The sequence below is a fragment of the Perca flavescens genome, chromosome 7 (genome assembly GCF_004354835.1).
Source record: "Perca flavescens isolate YP-PL-M2 chromosome 7, PFLA_1.0, whole genome shotgun sequence".
Classification (NCBI taxonomy): Eukaryota; Metazoa; Chordata; class Actinopteri; order Perciformes; family Percidae; genus Perca; species Perca flavescens.
Window position 1 is genome coordinate 11,484,425 of NC_041337.1, and position 16,753 is coordinate 11,501,177.

Sequence of the window (16,753 nt, forward strand, 5' to 3'; positions counted from 1 at the left end):
TTATTGATTGGTGGTGGATTGGTTTGTGGGATAGTTACAGCAGCTGCATGTTGGGTCAAAGACCAGATTTGATGGGCAGTTTTGGAGGTAGGCTATTCCATTACCACAATTGTAAAAGAATGTGGGTCAGCAGGGTTGGGGTATAGCCCACTGATCCTTCCATTACAGGGTTTGGCAGCACTGCAGCTGTATCCGTGAGGCCAGGATAACCTGAAGGAATCAGATCAGAGAGTCATATTGTGTTAATTGTTCTTTAACCCTGATCATAATTTAATATCCCCAAGGAGATTTCTAAACAGAAAGAGCATACATTTTGCAATCTGCACAATATATAATAAAGTCAATAAGAGGTGATTACATTAATATGAATGTCATTAAATTAAATACCCACTAACAACAACCACCGCATGACAGGATAGGATGTAAAGTTTAGAATTTTGGTTACCAAGAACCAGAAGATTATGCAGGTGGCTGAAAAACGAGTTGCCCTGTTTACATAATTGTCCACCTTTATTTATCTGCTAGTGCTATTGATTTTGTTTAAAGCATGTAATGTACTTACCCAAGCTGGCGATGATCAAACAGAGACCTTCAAATTGACAGACTGGTTATTATTTGGTTAAAAAAACCCAAAGCTTAGGAGATCAGTTTACCTAAATGAATGCTAATGGTGACACTGTTTTCTGTAAAGAGCTGAATTAAATGCAAATTTTCATAAGCACCACAAACCAAAAGCCACTCTAATCTCAAAGATATAAAAAAAATTGGTAAACAAAACCAAAACTGTCTGCATGGCTAGATACCACTGGAGGTAAGTGAGAAAATATGCATTACAATAACTTGTCCAATGGGCCTTACCTGCAGTTAGAGTGAGTTTGCACATGTTGCCACTGTGTAGACAAGAAGAAATAAAATGAATTGTATTAACATGCATCTGAAAAAATATAAACATGATTCAAAAACAAATCCTCGCCCTAAACTAATATTATTATTATTATCAAAACTATTGCCACACAAATTGCATTTCACGTTGGAAAACTGCACATCTTTCCTGTTCAAAATGGTCTTAGAAAGTAGGTCAGTTTCATATTCTGTGGTGTGTCTATCAGTGCCATAAAGCACATAGCACAGTTTGTGGGTTTTCTTGGAACGCTTATTTTCATACACGCTACGTACACAGCTGATGTGTTTTTGCATTTAAGACGTAGGCAGGAGTAATTGATGTAGTCCGCACCCAACTTAAACAATACATGTTGTCCAAGATAAACACTTAAGTTCTTCCTACAACACGGTTTTGGCAGATTATTTGTTTTGTAAAAGAAATGTTTCATAGCAGGATAGTTATTACTCAGCATAGTTTAAGTATCTGCTTTACCCAAATCAATTTTAAAGTAGTCATAATATTGGCACGAAAATGCAACTGTACATTCACATATATACAGAAAGTATACCATTTTACAGCACCAATGATATTTTCACTTACCTTTATCAGGATGGTGGGTAAGATTCAATCAGTGATTAAACAGCACCTGTAATCATTAAAGAACACAATCAAAACTTGAAATACACAAATGTAATTAAAACCGAAAGAAATGAGTGATCAGAAGTTAGATAAAATATGAATTAAAACAATATCAAAAGTAAAGGGATGGGAAAGGACATGGCACTCAGATCAGGAGTGATTGCACTGAAGAATTTGGTTACTGTATGATTATAATCAATCCAGTTTGATTAATTGATTGCCTGCATCATGCAAAAAACCTTTTTATGACTGAACATGATCACATGTACATACATTAATGGGACCACAAACAACAATAATAATGATATTAGAAAGCTACAACAAAATAAAAAGAGAAACATTCTGCCCAGTGCCTGCTAGTTCACTCCCCCTACCTAAAATGTGTTTAGTATAGCCAGTTAGAGATTGAGCAGGTAGGCTATAGTAATATACATAGCAACAACAAAGAAATCACATAAATGATAAATGTAGTTTGTCAAAATCAGAGTATAAGGTATACTTACAAATATAGTGGTGAAAGAAGTGTATTGTGTCTGATGGATGTCTGTTGGATGTCTGATGGATGTGTGGCTGAGCAGTTTATATTGGGTAGACAGCTGAGGTAGCTGTTAAACAGGGTGCAGATAATTACTCCAAGTTCCTGTAGTTCCTGGCCAGTTGCTAATAGAAATTCCTTTAATCAACAAATATTTTTCAAACAACATCACACGTAAGTTGTGCTTAATTACAGTAAGCTGACAGCATGTGGCAATTAACTAGGGATGGGTAATTGCTGCATTGTTGCATGGAATTGTTGCAATGTCCTAATTACACTCTGTAAGATGGTACAAAAATCTGAGTAACCTCATGCCATACCCTTGTGACTTTGATTTCCAATTGTATTTGCAGATATAGCATGATACCACCATGTTTAAATTTCTGTCTGTTAAGAAGGTTCCTCTTTTTCGGGAGACTGAGAACCCTGCAGTCATTATTACTAATATGCACTAGAGTCAGACCACTTACAAAAACTTGAAATTGATAGATTAAGCAAAGTATGTAGCTAATGTATGTAGGTTAAGAACAACAAAACAGCAGCACACAACACAGCGGCCTAACTTTGTTTTTATACCTCCGCGTCTGCAACAGCGTGACCGGAGGCATTATGTTGTCGGGTTGTCTGCACATTCATCCATCCATCCATCCATCCATCCGTCCATCCGTCCATCCGTCTTATGAATTAATGAAGACACTAAGTACAACCCTTTTGAACCATGCGCCCGGCGCACAGACCCTTTTTTCCGCCGTCAAATTAGCAAAAGTGGATTTGGACACTCCCTAAACGCACTTGCGCCATGCACCTCACGCCGTGCGCTTGGATCGTTAAAATAGGGCCCTTAGACTCATGGATGAACTGATAACTTTTTTGGTGGTCAAAGGTCAATGTCACTGTGACCTCAAAAAACATGTTTTTGGCCATGACTTAAGAGTGGATTTGCTGATCTTGAGCTTCAGGTTATTGCTGTTGCAACATATGACGAACCTCTGCACTGTTAGGAAAGTCCTAATATACTGTTTAAGGAATTTTCTGTAATGGCTTTTCACTGGTGTTTTTCCATATCGTAATTTTTGGAAGTACATAGGCTATACTGTAAATCTACAACATTGTCCATTTTTAGATCAACAGAAATGTCCGTTAACTTAAAGGAAAAGGTACTGGTAATTTTCTGCCAGGACATTATCCGTTTCTTTACGGATCTTGTTTGTTAAAGTGTGTTTTTTCTGTACTCCTCCGTACAAATAGTCTCTAAGTGAAGACAGGATGTTTCTCACTGGAAATTATTCACTGGAATAAATGCGTGTCAATATAGTGACAACTTGCATTTTGCCAAAAAATACACTTGATGCTTTTATGTAATGGTGGGTGTATTAATCAGGAGCCAAGGCAGTGCAGTGATCAGTTGAAGTTAGAAAGTAGATGAAAGGAAAAGAAAGAATTAGACATAGTCAAGAGCCATTATAAATGAATTACCAGTTAATTTGATGACAATTCCTTTTTTAATTTTGAAAAGATAGCAAGCTCTTCTTCTGGAAGATGGCCAGCCTGTCTCATATTATGAAAATTAATTTGAGAATTACATTGTTAAAAACTTCTAAAAAAAAGAGAGAAGTGGCAAGTGTAAACCCATATATCTGATAAACATTTATTGGCAATCCTAAAAGTTTGCAATATTATTAATAATAATTATTAAGAGGGATATGTACCTTGCCTTTTCAACTCTCTAGCAGAAAACTGGTCTTGTCCATGTACCGTTTGAAAATAATAGTAAACATCAAGTTTTTTTTTTAAATTAAGAGAACAAATTATGTCAAGTCTCCATCACGTGCATAATTTTGTCATGTAAGTATGCACGAAAGTGAGGTAACGTAACAAATGTACAAATTGCAACCCAAACCTCCATTTTTTCACTTAACTAAGTAGTTGTGTTGCCTAAACCTAACCAAGTAAATGTTGTGCCTAAACCTATAACCAACTGCGACCGTTTCAGAACGTTTACAACATGTTTAACCGTTACGTTTAGCTATGAGGATGGAAAACGCTCCTGTGGGTTGTATATCCTGCCCACTATGGACGCCAATTTATGAAGTGCTCCTATGGGTTGTATTAGAGGTGCAGGAACTGTAGGAACAAACGACCCACAATATGTGGTTGTATGGTTTGGAGGACTTGTTGAAATAAAGGGATAATCTTGGTTTATGTAAGATCTTTGGGAACAATGCCAATCTCATTGATCTGCCAAACATATGAGTAATATGAGGGTCCTGAATATAATTAGATAACTCTTTAACTAATGAACTACCAACTTATTATGGCCAGCAGATCTTGTTACCCAACAAACATTTAATCTTGTCTATGGAGAAACAACAAGTTTTTTTGGTAGCCAAAGGTTTTTTTCAGTCCAAGCAGGAAGTGCACAGGTGTAATTAGCATTGCTTATAGCCCCATACCAGAGCTGGCCTACTTTCAGTGTTATTGTCTAGTAAATACTGGCTTAGCATACTGTGATCATCACTATTATTATTTACACCCGTGAGTTTCCTGATATGACAGAAAGGATTACTGCATGCTGTTTGTATATTAAGAACATGGCTAGCAAAGGTTTTTAAATGTTTAATAATATCCCTAACTACTAACTAGCTTTTGCCCTTAACCTGCCTGTGTTCCCCCTAAACAACTTATTTGTAACTGGCTGTTTGTGTGACATCACTGAAAAAACTGATGAGTAAGAAATTATATAACTATAATATGAATGTTTAATTAGGCAGCTTTCATACATGCCATTTCATCAGAGCACAAACATCTTTCAAGTGCATTTTTACCATGAAAATGTGTGATTTTGGTAGTAAGCAAAAATTAAATAATGGGTATTTTTTACCTCTTTTCCCTTAATTCAATTCAATTCAATTTTATTTATAGTATCAAATCAGAACAAAAGTTATCTCGAGACACTTTACAGATAGAGTAGGTCTAGACCACACTCTATAAATTCCAAAACCCCTACAATTACAGTAATTCCCTCAAGAGCAAGCATTAGCAGTGGCTATTGCGACATTGGCCAGAAAAAACTCCCTTTTAGACTAGAAACCTCGGCAGACCCAGACTCTTGGTAGGCGGTGTCTGACGGGCCGGTTGGGGGCGTGATGAACAGTGGTGATAATAGTCACATTAGAAGTCACAGTGACTTCGAAGGTTATCGTGGAAGTTCATGTCATAGCAGGGCACATCGTGTCATACTGAGTAGTGCAGTCTCCTATACCGGATCCTGACTACTCTGTGCATAGGAACATCACAGCAGGGTGTTGCGGGATGTAACGTGGCACTGCAGAGCATGGGTGGATGCTGCGGATGCAGCAGGACGCAGCAGGATGCGGCCGGGAAATGCAGAGAATCGCAGAGCTATGCGATTCTCTGCAGTAAACTCCCCAGAGCTAGATACAAGTGGACATCATTTGACAACACTTTCAAAACAATATCAGCAAAAGGCTGTCTCACAGAGAAATGCATAGTAAGATAACAAAATTGTCACTTACTGAACATTTTAATTTTTTAAACATGCACACACACACACACACACACACACACACACACACACACACACAGGTCACAACCAAAAAATACACATAACGCCTTTTGTCATGGCGGGTGAATTTTTTAGGGGCCAAAGAAGCACAGTGACGAGTTAGAAAATAGTATTAAGTGAATACATTGAGTATATGTTGCTACTCCATGGATAAAAGTATCAACAGTTGCAGTCGGATTTAAATGTCTATCCAATGTCTAAGTGCGATCTAATTACTGTTTACCTGACCTTACTGCGTTGTGCCTATTGTTTTTTCAATTTTTGCTTCCTTGTATCTCTCTCTCATTTGTCTTTTATTTCCCTTGCCAGCCTCGAGTATTGGCACACCTCAAAGGGCGTTGAATGTTTAGCAGGTGAAAAGCAGATCAAAGGTGCAGCACGGGGACAAATATGTCATTATCTGGAATCATAATTTATTCTGCTTGATGGGTGTGATTTAGGACATATCTTTTCTGAGTGTAATTTATAGCATTTCGGTGTCAAGTTAAGATGCCATTTGTTGTTCCCTGCCTTGTCAATTAAATTAATTAAAGTCAATTGTATGGGCATCAAGGAAGTCAGAGTAACACACACACACACACACACACGCACGCACGCACGCACGCACGCACGCACGCACGCACGCACGCACGCACACTACTTTGGTAAAATCTATTTAAGGCCACTGGAACCACACCTATATGTAAGCATAGGTGACTGAAGGTGTTTTTAGACACAGATGATTTAGGCATGCTCTGATATTAGTGTCAATTAAAACAAATCTAAGCTGTGCATTCAAAGTACCGTGACTTTTTTCTATTCAGCACAAGTTCAACTACAATAATATGTTAGTATACTGTTTTTCATAATTGTACCTTTTTTAAATTTCTTGTAAAAAAGGAAATTGTACAAAGTAGTTTTAGAAGTTTACTGGAATTTTTGCAAAAACATTACCTTACCCAATATAAAGGACTGTATTGGTCAATTGAGGGGATTGTGTGAAGTCTTAGGTATGTAACTAGCACAACCACTTTCTTCTGCTCCATTGTTTTATACTACGGAGCCCCTAAGGGGACATGAGCATTCATGTGCTCACACGAAACTTTCATGGATTCACGTGAAACTTCCATGTGCGCACGCAAAACTTCATGTGCGCACATGAAAGTTTCACATGAGCACATGAAAGTTTCGTGTGAGCGCATGAAACTAAACTTTGGGACAGGCTTTATAACAGTGTAGCAGATCATACTGTAATAGTAAAGCCACTGTAGAGCCGTCAGAAAAGTGTGACTCGCTCTGAAACGTTTTTTTAAACCTTTTTGTAGTGTTCCCTGGACATAAACCAGTGAGAGCCATTAAAAAGAAATAAATGATTATACATTATAGTTCTGTTAATGATCATGGTGCTGCAGCCTCAGAATGGGATTAGTATAGCTTACTTTTTCGCGCGCAGGATTTCACCTAAATGAAATTATAGGTTTAATACAATTCCAGTTTTCACCAGTAATATTATAAGTTAACTGTGATTAAATATGAAATGAATACACTGTTAATGCTTACGCAGTGACTCGAGCAGCAATTTTTCCCCACACCAATTCTCTCGTTTGCAGCAGCAACCGCTGTCTTGCTTTTTTAACGAAATGCATGTTCAAACTCGCTGTTTGTGCGCATGAGTATTTCCGCCGACCCGTTTGTTTGTGGTTGTTACCATGGTGAATCGTAGAATCATGGCACCATTCATGCTGCCTTTTTATAGTGGTGGTGCACGCGAGTAACCCTGAGTGAACCTACTCCGAGTTGATTGAACCAACTCAAATCAGCTGTTCTGGAACTGAAAACTGAGTTTCCCATCTCAGGGTAAATCAACTCAGACATTAGGGTTAGACTCAGAGTTTGTTAAACCTTCTTCCTGAAACGGAGCCCAGGACTCCTTTTGTTTGTATTTTTCCATTATATCTTATATCTTCAAACGAACCAGTGCTTCCGTCTCTGCATTTTGGGTCCGCTATTCTCCTGCAGCCCTAACAAACAGCCAGCAGAGTCTTCAGCTTCACACTTTGTGTGTGTGTGTGTGTGTGTGTGTGTGTGTGTGTGTGTGTGTGTGTGTGTGTGTCAGAGCGATTGAATACAATGGTTTAACAAAGGCCATGGTTCCAGGAGGATAGTAAATATCATTAGTAACACCTGTGCTGAGCTACTGTATAATTCAAAGCTGCTGTTTGACATTTCCGACAAAGACAGGACAAAATGGAAAAGGGCCTACATAATTAGTAGTAGTAGGAGTAGTAGTACTAGTAGTAGTAGTTAAGGATGTAGCCACAAGGCTGCACTGAAAAACGCTGATATAAAATGTTTACAGTGTTTAAAGTGCTTTTTTGTATATGAGATTCAGAGGCCAATCACAAACGGTGTGTGTGTGTGTGTGTGTGTGTGTGTGGCACTCATTGCCACGGTGATTGGGGTACAGTAAGGGAGTGGCAGACAACATCGTTGACAGGTCAATAAGTTAATTCAATTGAGATTATACATCTCAAATTCTTTCTTTAATTCAAATACTCTATACTCAAATACTCTACTCTAATTCATTGATGTGGTTTTTATGTCTGTGGTTTCAAATATATCCGACACAGATCAAATTATATAAATTGCACTCTCTGCCTGTTTCCAGAAATGCCTTGTCATACAGTAGTTTGTAGATCTAAATATATATATATGTACGTATGTATGAATATATTTATATCCTGTCGATTATATAGTAATTGCTACAGTGCTGTAGTTTCATATTATAACTACAACTAACTTTTTCAACATTTTGACCTAAATTGATGTATGAAAAGTGAAAAATGTGGGGGACAGAGCATTTTGTTGAGATGATTTTCAGTGGATGTTACAGCCCCTCCCCACTCTAGGTGTGATCGCATACACTTATGCTATGAATATATGTATATATATCTAAATATATATATATATATATATATATATATATATATATATATATATATATATATATATATATATATACTGTATATATATTTATATATATATATACATATATCTATATATATATGTATGTTTATATGTTAATAAATAATGTGTTATAGTCTCGTTAAACTAGCTCCTTATGTGCTCTACCAATGCAAGTACAAAAATGAATGGACATTAAACCCTTACTCAACAGTCCACAAAGTCTCACGACAGGTGAACATTGCAGAGTAGTTCATCTTACAGTAGCTGGCTCTGAAGTCAAGAAATGTTTGACGAATACATTTTGCTCCTCTGTCTTTGAATTCATAATCAATTCATCTTTGTTTTTTTTTTTAGCTTTTTGCCACACCTGATATACAAAGATAACCAACATAGAACAACAAAACCAAAATAATGTGCCAACATGTATCTGGGAATCTTAAAGTATTTTATTGATTGATCATTTCATTTTTATCAACTTATTCATTTTTGTAGTATGTATTTACATTTAGACACACAGCATATACATGTATGAAATATGCAACATCTGTGTCATAATGTAAGACAAATTCAATCATGCAGTGGTTAAAAATAAACAAATGAGAACACACCCATACGATATAGTGAGATACCGTGAATTGTGTATAGCGTTACACCCCTATTTTCAACATATAACTGAGAAGTGAAAAATCCGAAGAAAATATATAACACCTTTGACAATGTCTCCTTTGTGTTAATATGAATATGTATTGCCACATTATAGACAGAGAAACTATTCCTGTCCACAAGTTTTAACTACATAAATTCTCTTTCTTTCCATCACAGAAGTTCCACATGCTTTGGTGGCTCACTGCTTTTTTTTTTACAGCAGCTGCATTTTTGGTTGAAGACCAGATTTGATGGGCAGGTTTGGAGGTAGGTTCTTCCATCCCAACAATTGTAAAAAGAAGATGGGTCAGCACGGTTAGTGTATTGCCCATTGCTCTTTCCATTACAGAAGTTATTGATTGGTGGTGGATTGGTTGTGGGATAGTTACAGCAGCTGCATGTTGGGTCAAAGACCAGATTTGATGGGCAGTTTTGGAGGTAGGCTATTCCATTACCACAATTGTAAAAAGAATGTGGGTCAGCAGGGTTGGGGTATAGCCCACTGATCCTTCCATTACAGGGGTTTGGCAGCACTGCAGCTGTATCTGTGAGGCCAGGATAACCTGAAGGAATCAGATCAGAGAGTCATATTGTGTTAATTGTTCTTTAACCCTGATCATAATTTAATATCCCTGCTGAGATTTCTAAACAGAAAGAGCATACATTTGCAATCTGCACAATATATAATAAAGTCAATAAAAGGTGATTACATTAATATGAATTACATTAAATTAAATACCCACTAACAACAACCACCGCATGACAGGATAGGATGTAAAGTTTAGAATTTTGGTTACCAAGAACCAGAAGATTATGCAGGTGGCTGAAAAACGAGTTGCCCTGTTTACATAATTGTCCACCTTTATTTATCTGCTAGTGCTATTGATTTTGTTTAAAGCATGTAATGAACTTACCCAAGCTGGCGATGATCAAACAGAGACCTACAAAACAAAGCTTAGGAGATCAGTTTACCTAAATGAATGGTAATGGTGACACTGTTTTCTGTAAAGAGCTGAATTAAATGCAAATTTTCAAAAGCACCACAAACAAAAAGTCACTGTAATCTCAAAGATATAAAAAAAATGGTAAACAAAACAAAAACTATCTGCATGGCTAGATACCACTGGAGGTAAGTGAGAAAATATTCATTACAATAACCTGTCCAGTGGGCCTTACCTGCAGTTAGAGTGAGTTTGCACATGTTGCCACTGTGTAGACAAGAAGAAATAAAATTGTATTAAAATGCATCTGAAAAAATATAAACCTGATTCAAAAACAAATCCTCGCCCTAAGCTAATATTAATAATATTATTAGCAAAACTATTGCCACACAAATTGCATTTCACGTTGGAAAACTGCACATGTTTCCTGTTCAAAATGGTCTCAGAAAGTAGGTCAGTTTCATATTCTGCGGTGTGTCTATCAGTGCCACAAAGCAGTTTGTGGGTTTACTTGGAACGCTTATTTTCATACACGCTACATACACAGCTGATGTGTTTTTGCATTTAAGACATAGGCAGGAGTAATTGATGTAGTCCACACCCAACTTAAACAATACATGTTGTCCAAGATTAACAATTAAGTTCTTCCTACAACACAGATTATTTGTTTTGTAAAAGAAATGTTTCATAGCAGGATAATTATTACTCAGCATAGTTTAAGTATCTGCTTTACCCAAATCAACTTTAAAGTAAAGTCATAATATTGGCACGAAAACGCAACTGTACATTCACATAGTCAGACCCAAGCTCCTGCTTGAGAAATTATACCATTTTACAGCACCAATGATGTTTTCACTTACCTTTATATTATCAGGATGGTGGGTAAGATTCAATCAGTGATTAATCAGCACCTGTAAGCATTAAAGAACACAGTAAAAACTTGAAATACACCAATGTAATTAAAACCGAATGAAATTAGTAATCAGAAGTTAGATCAAATATGAATTAAAACATTATCAAAAGTATAGGGAGGGGAAAGGATATGGTTCTGGGATCAGGAGGGATTTGACTGAACAGGTTGGTTACGGTATGATTATAATCAATCAAGTTAGATTAATAATTGCCTGTTTCATGCAGAAAAACTTCTTTATGATGATCACATGTACCTAATTGGGACCACAAATAATAATAATAATACTAATAATACTACTACTACTACTACTACTACTACTACTAATAATAATAATAATAATAATAATAATAATAATAATAATAATAATAATAATAATATTAGAAAGCTACACCAAAATAAAAAGAGAAAAGTTCTGCACAGTGCCTTCTAGTTCACTCCCTAAAATGTGTTTAGTATAGTCTGTTAGAGATTTAGCAGGTAGGCTATAGCAATATACATAGCAACAACAAAAAAATCACATAAATGATAAATGTAGTTTGTCAAAATCAGAGTAAAAGGGATACTTACAAATATAGTGGTGAAGCGTATTGTGTCTGATGGCTGTCTGTTGGATGTCTGATGGATGTGTGGCTGAGCTTTTTTATATTGGTTAGACAAGGAAGCTGTTAAATAGGTTGCGGTTTAATACTCCAATGTTGCAATGCCCAAAGTAATTAGATGCTGATGAAAACTAGGACAACAGATCTAAGTCACCTCATGCCAGGCCCAAGTTCAACATTTTCACCTGTAGTTCCTGGCCAGTTTCTAATAGAATTCCTATAATCACAAATATTTTTTAAACGACATCATACGCAAGATGTGTTTAATTACAGTAATCTGACAGCATGTGACTATTAACTAGGGAGGGGTAATTGCTGCATTGTTGCATGGAATTGTTGCAATGTCCTGATTATACTCTGTTAATTGGTACAAAAATCTGAGTCACCTCATACCATGCCCTTGTGACTTTCCTTTGTGATTTCAAAGTGTATTTGCAGATATAGCATGATGCCACCATGTTTAAATTTCTCTCTGTTAAGAAGGTTTTCTTTCGGGGGACTGAGAACCCTCCAGTCATCATAAGTAACGTGCACTAGAGTCAGACCACTTACAAAAACTTGAAATTGATAGATTAAGCAAAGTATGTAGCTAATGTATGTAGGTTAAGAACAATAAAACGGCGGTACACAACACAGCGGCCTAACTTTGTTTTTATACCTCCGCGTCTGCAACAGCGTGATGGGAGGCATTATATTTTGGGGTTATCTGCACATCCGTCCATCCGTCCATCCGTCCATCCGTCCATCCGTCCATCCCATTCTTGTGAATGTGATATCTCAGGAACGCCTTGAGGGATTTACTTCAAATTTGGCAAAAACGTCCACTTCAACTCATGGATGAACTGAATACATTTTGGTTGTCATGGGTCAATGCCTCTGTGTCCTCACAAACATGTTTATGGCCATGACTCCAGAGTTCCTACGTTAATAAGTGTCTTTATCATCATAAAGTTTATGATGTGATGACATTTTATATCCAGAAGATTAAAAATCAACCTCACTGTGACACACACAAAAATGTGTTTCTGGCCTATATCCAGCATCATAACTCAGAAGGGGAGATTGTAATCATATTTCATTTTTGGTCGGACACTGAATTGGTGACGCTAATCTTAAAACTGTGGTGATTGTATAGATCGTCTGTGCTACGGGCTTAAGATGTGGGTAAAGCATTCAGGTCCAAGGTTCTTGCATAATCCCACCCTCTTCATTTTCTGTTTCTGGTTATCAACCAGAAGAGGGAACCTCTTGTTCCTCTATCCATTACAAACTCATTGGATTTGCTGATCTTGAGCTTCAGATGATTGCCTTTGCAACATATGACGAAGCTCTCCTCTGTACTACTCTGTAAAAAAGTCTCTAAGTGAAGACAGCATGTTTCTCACTGGAAATGATTCACTGGAATCATACATGTCAATATAGTGATAGCTTGCATTTTGCCAAAGAATACTATCCAATCCAATCCACTTTATTTATATAGCACAATTTTAACAAACACAAAGTTTCCAAAGTGCTGCACAAAAGATAAAACAAAATAAATAGATAACACAATAAAAGCACAGAAGTACCCAATATAAAGATAAATGAAATACAAATTAAAATAAAATTAAATAAGCAAATATGCACATAACATCAACACTCTACCTGGTGTTAAAAGCCAAAGAAAAGAGGTGGGTTTTAAGATGAGTTTTAAAATTAGACAGAGAGGAGGCCTGTCTAATGTGCGCCTCTGCACATGAGACAGGCCTCTTCATTTTCGGAGTCCATTCCAAAGTTTTGAGCTGCAACGGCAAATGCTCAATCCCCTCTGAGCTTGAGCCTAGCTTTTAGGCACCATCAGGAGCAGCTGGTCAGCTGACCTGAGAGATCTGCTGGGAGTGTAGGGGTGTAGCAGCTCAGAGAGGTAAGGTGGGGCAAGGCCATTCAAGGCTTTAAAAACAAATGAAAGAATTTTAAAGTGAATCCTGAAATGGACGGGCAACCAGTGGAGTGAAGCTAAAATAGGTGAAATGTGCTCATACTTTCTTGTGCCAGTTAAAAGACGTGCAGCAGCATTTTGAACCAGTTGAAGACGAGCAATGGAGGACCCACTAGCCCCTATGTAAAGTGCATTACAGTAATCCAGCCGAGAAGTCACAAAGGCATGGATTACTGTCTCAAAGTGTTGTCTCTGAAGGACTGGTTTGATTTTTGCCAGCTGCCTTAACTGGAAAAAGCTAGACTAGACCACAGCTTTAATCTGGCTGTCAAATTTGAGATCATTTGAGATTCAGAAAATTCAAAGACATCCAAGCTTTAATGTCATGTAAACACTGTAGCAGTGGGTTAACAGAGTAGGACTCTGAGTTTTTGAAGGGGACGTAGATCTGGCTGTCATCCGCATAACAGTGAAAGGAAATGCCATGTTTGCTAAGAATGGAACCAAGTGGGAGTAGATACATATAAAATAAACTGGTGGGTGTATTGCTCAAGAGCCAAGGAAGCGCAGTGTCGAGTTGAAGTTGTTTGGATGAGCGGTTCTGGAGAAAAGGCAAGCAGCAGTACCGGAGACCATGCAATCAGCCCGTTTCAAACAGGCACATCTTGCACGGGCACTACACTACTGTATAGGTGAAAGGAAAAGAAAGAAGTAGACAGAGTCAAGAACCAGTAATATATGAATTACCAATCAGTTTGATGACAATTCTTTTTTTAATTTTCAAAAGATAGCAAGCTCTTCTTCTGGAAGATGGCCAGCCTGTCTCAAATTATGAAAATGAATTTGAGAATTACATTTATAAAAGTGGAAAGAATGTAAATTCATGTTTAAACCCATATATCCGATAAATACTGATAACATAAGCTACTACAACTACTATTTCTAGTCATAGTTCTGTTTTCTTTATTGTTACTATAATTGCCACTGTTCATCGTACCCCCAACCATCACCGGCAAACGCCCGTCCACCAAGAGCCTGTGTCTGTCTGAGGTTTCTGCATAAAGGGACATTTTTCTCACCACTCAAGGTTTCTGCCTAAAAGAAATTTTTCCTTGCCACTGTTGCACTAAATGCTTGCTCATGGGGGAATTATTGAAATTGTTGGTTCTTTGTAAATATAGTGTGGTAGTTTATCTGTAAAGTGTCTTGAGATAACTCTCGTTATGATTTGATACTTTAAATGAAAGTGAATTGAATTGAATTGAATTGAATTGACATATTGTCCTTGTGGTCTTCAAATCAACTGGTTTTAGAAGTCCCAAGGTCAAGGTATAAACGATGGGGTGATCAGGCTTTTGCAGTTGCTGCCCCGAGGCTCTGGAACAAGTTACCCCCTGATATTTGCAATATTACAGTTCTGTCAGGTCCATTAACTCAAGAACAACGCAGACAATAAAAATGCTTTAAGAAATTTTATTGAATAAATTACGAAATAAATTACAGCGGTATGGCTGTGTTCAGCAGCAGTAATAGGGGACGCACACACAGTTTAAGACTGGGAGAGCTAAATTATTACATATTATTACATATTCCCCCTATGAACAGAGCGGCAACGATGACATAGAAGCGTATGTCACGTTATACACAACAAGGTGGAGCTGGGTAGGAGGTGGGTTGCATAGATGCGAGCAGCAAGCAGTTAGGAGCAAACTAAAGCAGCTTTAAGGGAGCTGCTTCAGCTGATGCAGCTCAGCTGAAAAGAGCCCTTGCCAGCCTCAAGTATTGGTGCACCTTACAGGGGGTTGAATGTTTAGCAGGTGAAAAGCAGATCAAAGGTGCAGCAGGGGGGACAAATATGCCATTATCTGGAATCATAATGTATTCTGCTCACTGGGTGTGATTTAGGACATATCTTTGATGGGGTGTAATTTATGTGGCATATCCGTTTCCGTATTCAAGTTAAGATGCCATTTGTTGTTCCCTGCCTTGTCAATTAAATTAATTAAAGTCAATTGAATGGGCATCAAGGAAGTCAGAGTAACACACACACACACACGCACGCACGCAGACTAGTTTGGTAAAATCTATTTAAGGCCACTGGAACCACACCTATATGTAAGCATAGGTGACTGAAGGTGTTTTTAGACACAGATGATTTTGGCATGCTCTGATATTAGTGTCAATTAAAACAAATCTAAGCTGTACATTCAAAGTACCATGACTTTTTTCTAAGTTCAGCTACAATAATATCTTAGTAGACTGTATTTCACAATTGTACCTTTTTTAAATTACTTGTAAAAAAGAAAGTTGTTAAAAGTAGTTTTAGAAGTTTGCTGGAATATGTAAAAAAAACATTACCTTACCCAATGTAACAGACTGTTTTGGTCAATTACGGTGATTGTGAAGTCTATGGTATGTAACAAGAACAACTACTTTTACCTGCTCCATTGTTTTATACAACTAATTTGCTATCTGAAAAAGTATGGCGGATGTTTTTTCACCAAGAAGAAGCAGGGGGGAAGAGAAGACTACAGGCAAACTCTCTCTCTATTGGTGCCTGACCCTGAATGTTATTAAAGCTGCCACTTATTTTGCTCCACCACAGTTCATTTACTCACACCGCTTTGTAAGAATCATAAATAACCAGCTTACTGTTATGTTAAAATGTTTCATTCAAACATGATAATGTGACCCACACTGGGATACAGCTGATAACATATGTGTGCCGGTGTGTCTTTAACTCAACTCCAGAGGATCAAGGTCAAGACCAAACCAGGCATAGATAGATAGATAGATAGGTAGATAGATAGATAGATAGATAGATAGATAGATAGATAGATAGATAGATAGATAGATAGATAGATAGATAGATACATAGATAGATAGATAGATAGATAGATAGATAGATACTTTATTCATCCCAAGGGAAATTTTAGTAGGCATATTTGATTTAATAATTATCAGCTATAAATCCCGATATTGTTCTTGAAATGACAGTAGTCAAAATTACCCCACTGTGCACCGTTAAAACATTGGTCAGTAGTTACATGACAGCGAGCAGCAGTGAACGATGCACACAGACACTTGTTAGTGCCTTTTTCCTCTGAGTGCAGGTGAAACGTGCTGCTGTAAAGTGTTGTTGAAAATG

At 37.3% G+C, this 16,753-nt stretch overlaps 2 long non-coding RNA genes across 2 annotated transcripts; both read right to left on the reverse strand.

The window, feature by feature from the left end:
• Positions 1-168: 168 nt before the first annotated feature.
• LOC114558430 (uncharacterized) lies at positions 169-2,095 on the reverse strand. The gene is made up of 5 exons (XR_003692960.1): positions 2,026-2,095; positions 1,484-1,529; positions 859-890; positions 563-589; positions 169-210 (listed from the first exon to the last, which is right to left on the reverse strand). It is a non-coding gene; the product is annotated as an uncharacterized LOC114558430 (long non-coding RNA).
• Positions 2,096-9,476: 7,381 nt separating this feature from the next.
• LOC114558429 (uncharacterized) lies at positions 9,477-11,092 on the reverse strand. The gene is made up of 4 exons (XR_003692959.1): positions 11,036-11,092; positions 10,411-10,442; positions 10,149-10,175; positions 9,477-9,797 (listed from the first exon to the last, which is right to left on the reverse strand). It is a non-coding gene; the product is annotated as an uncharacterized LOC114558429 (long non-coding RNA).
• Between the last annotated feature and the right edge of the window lie 5,661 nt (positions 11,093-16,753).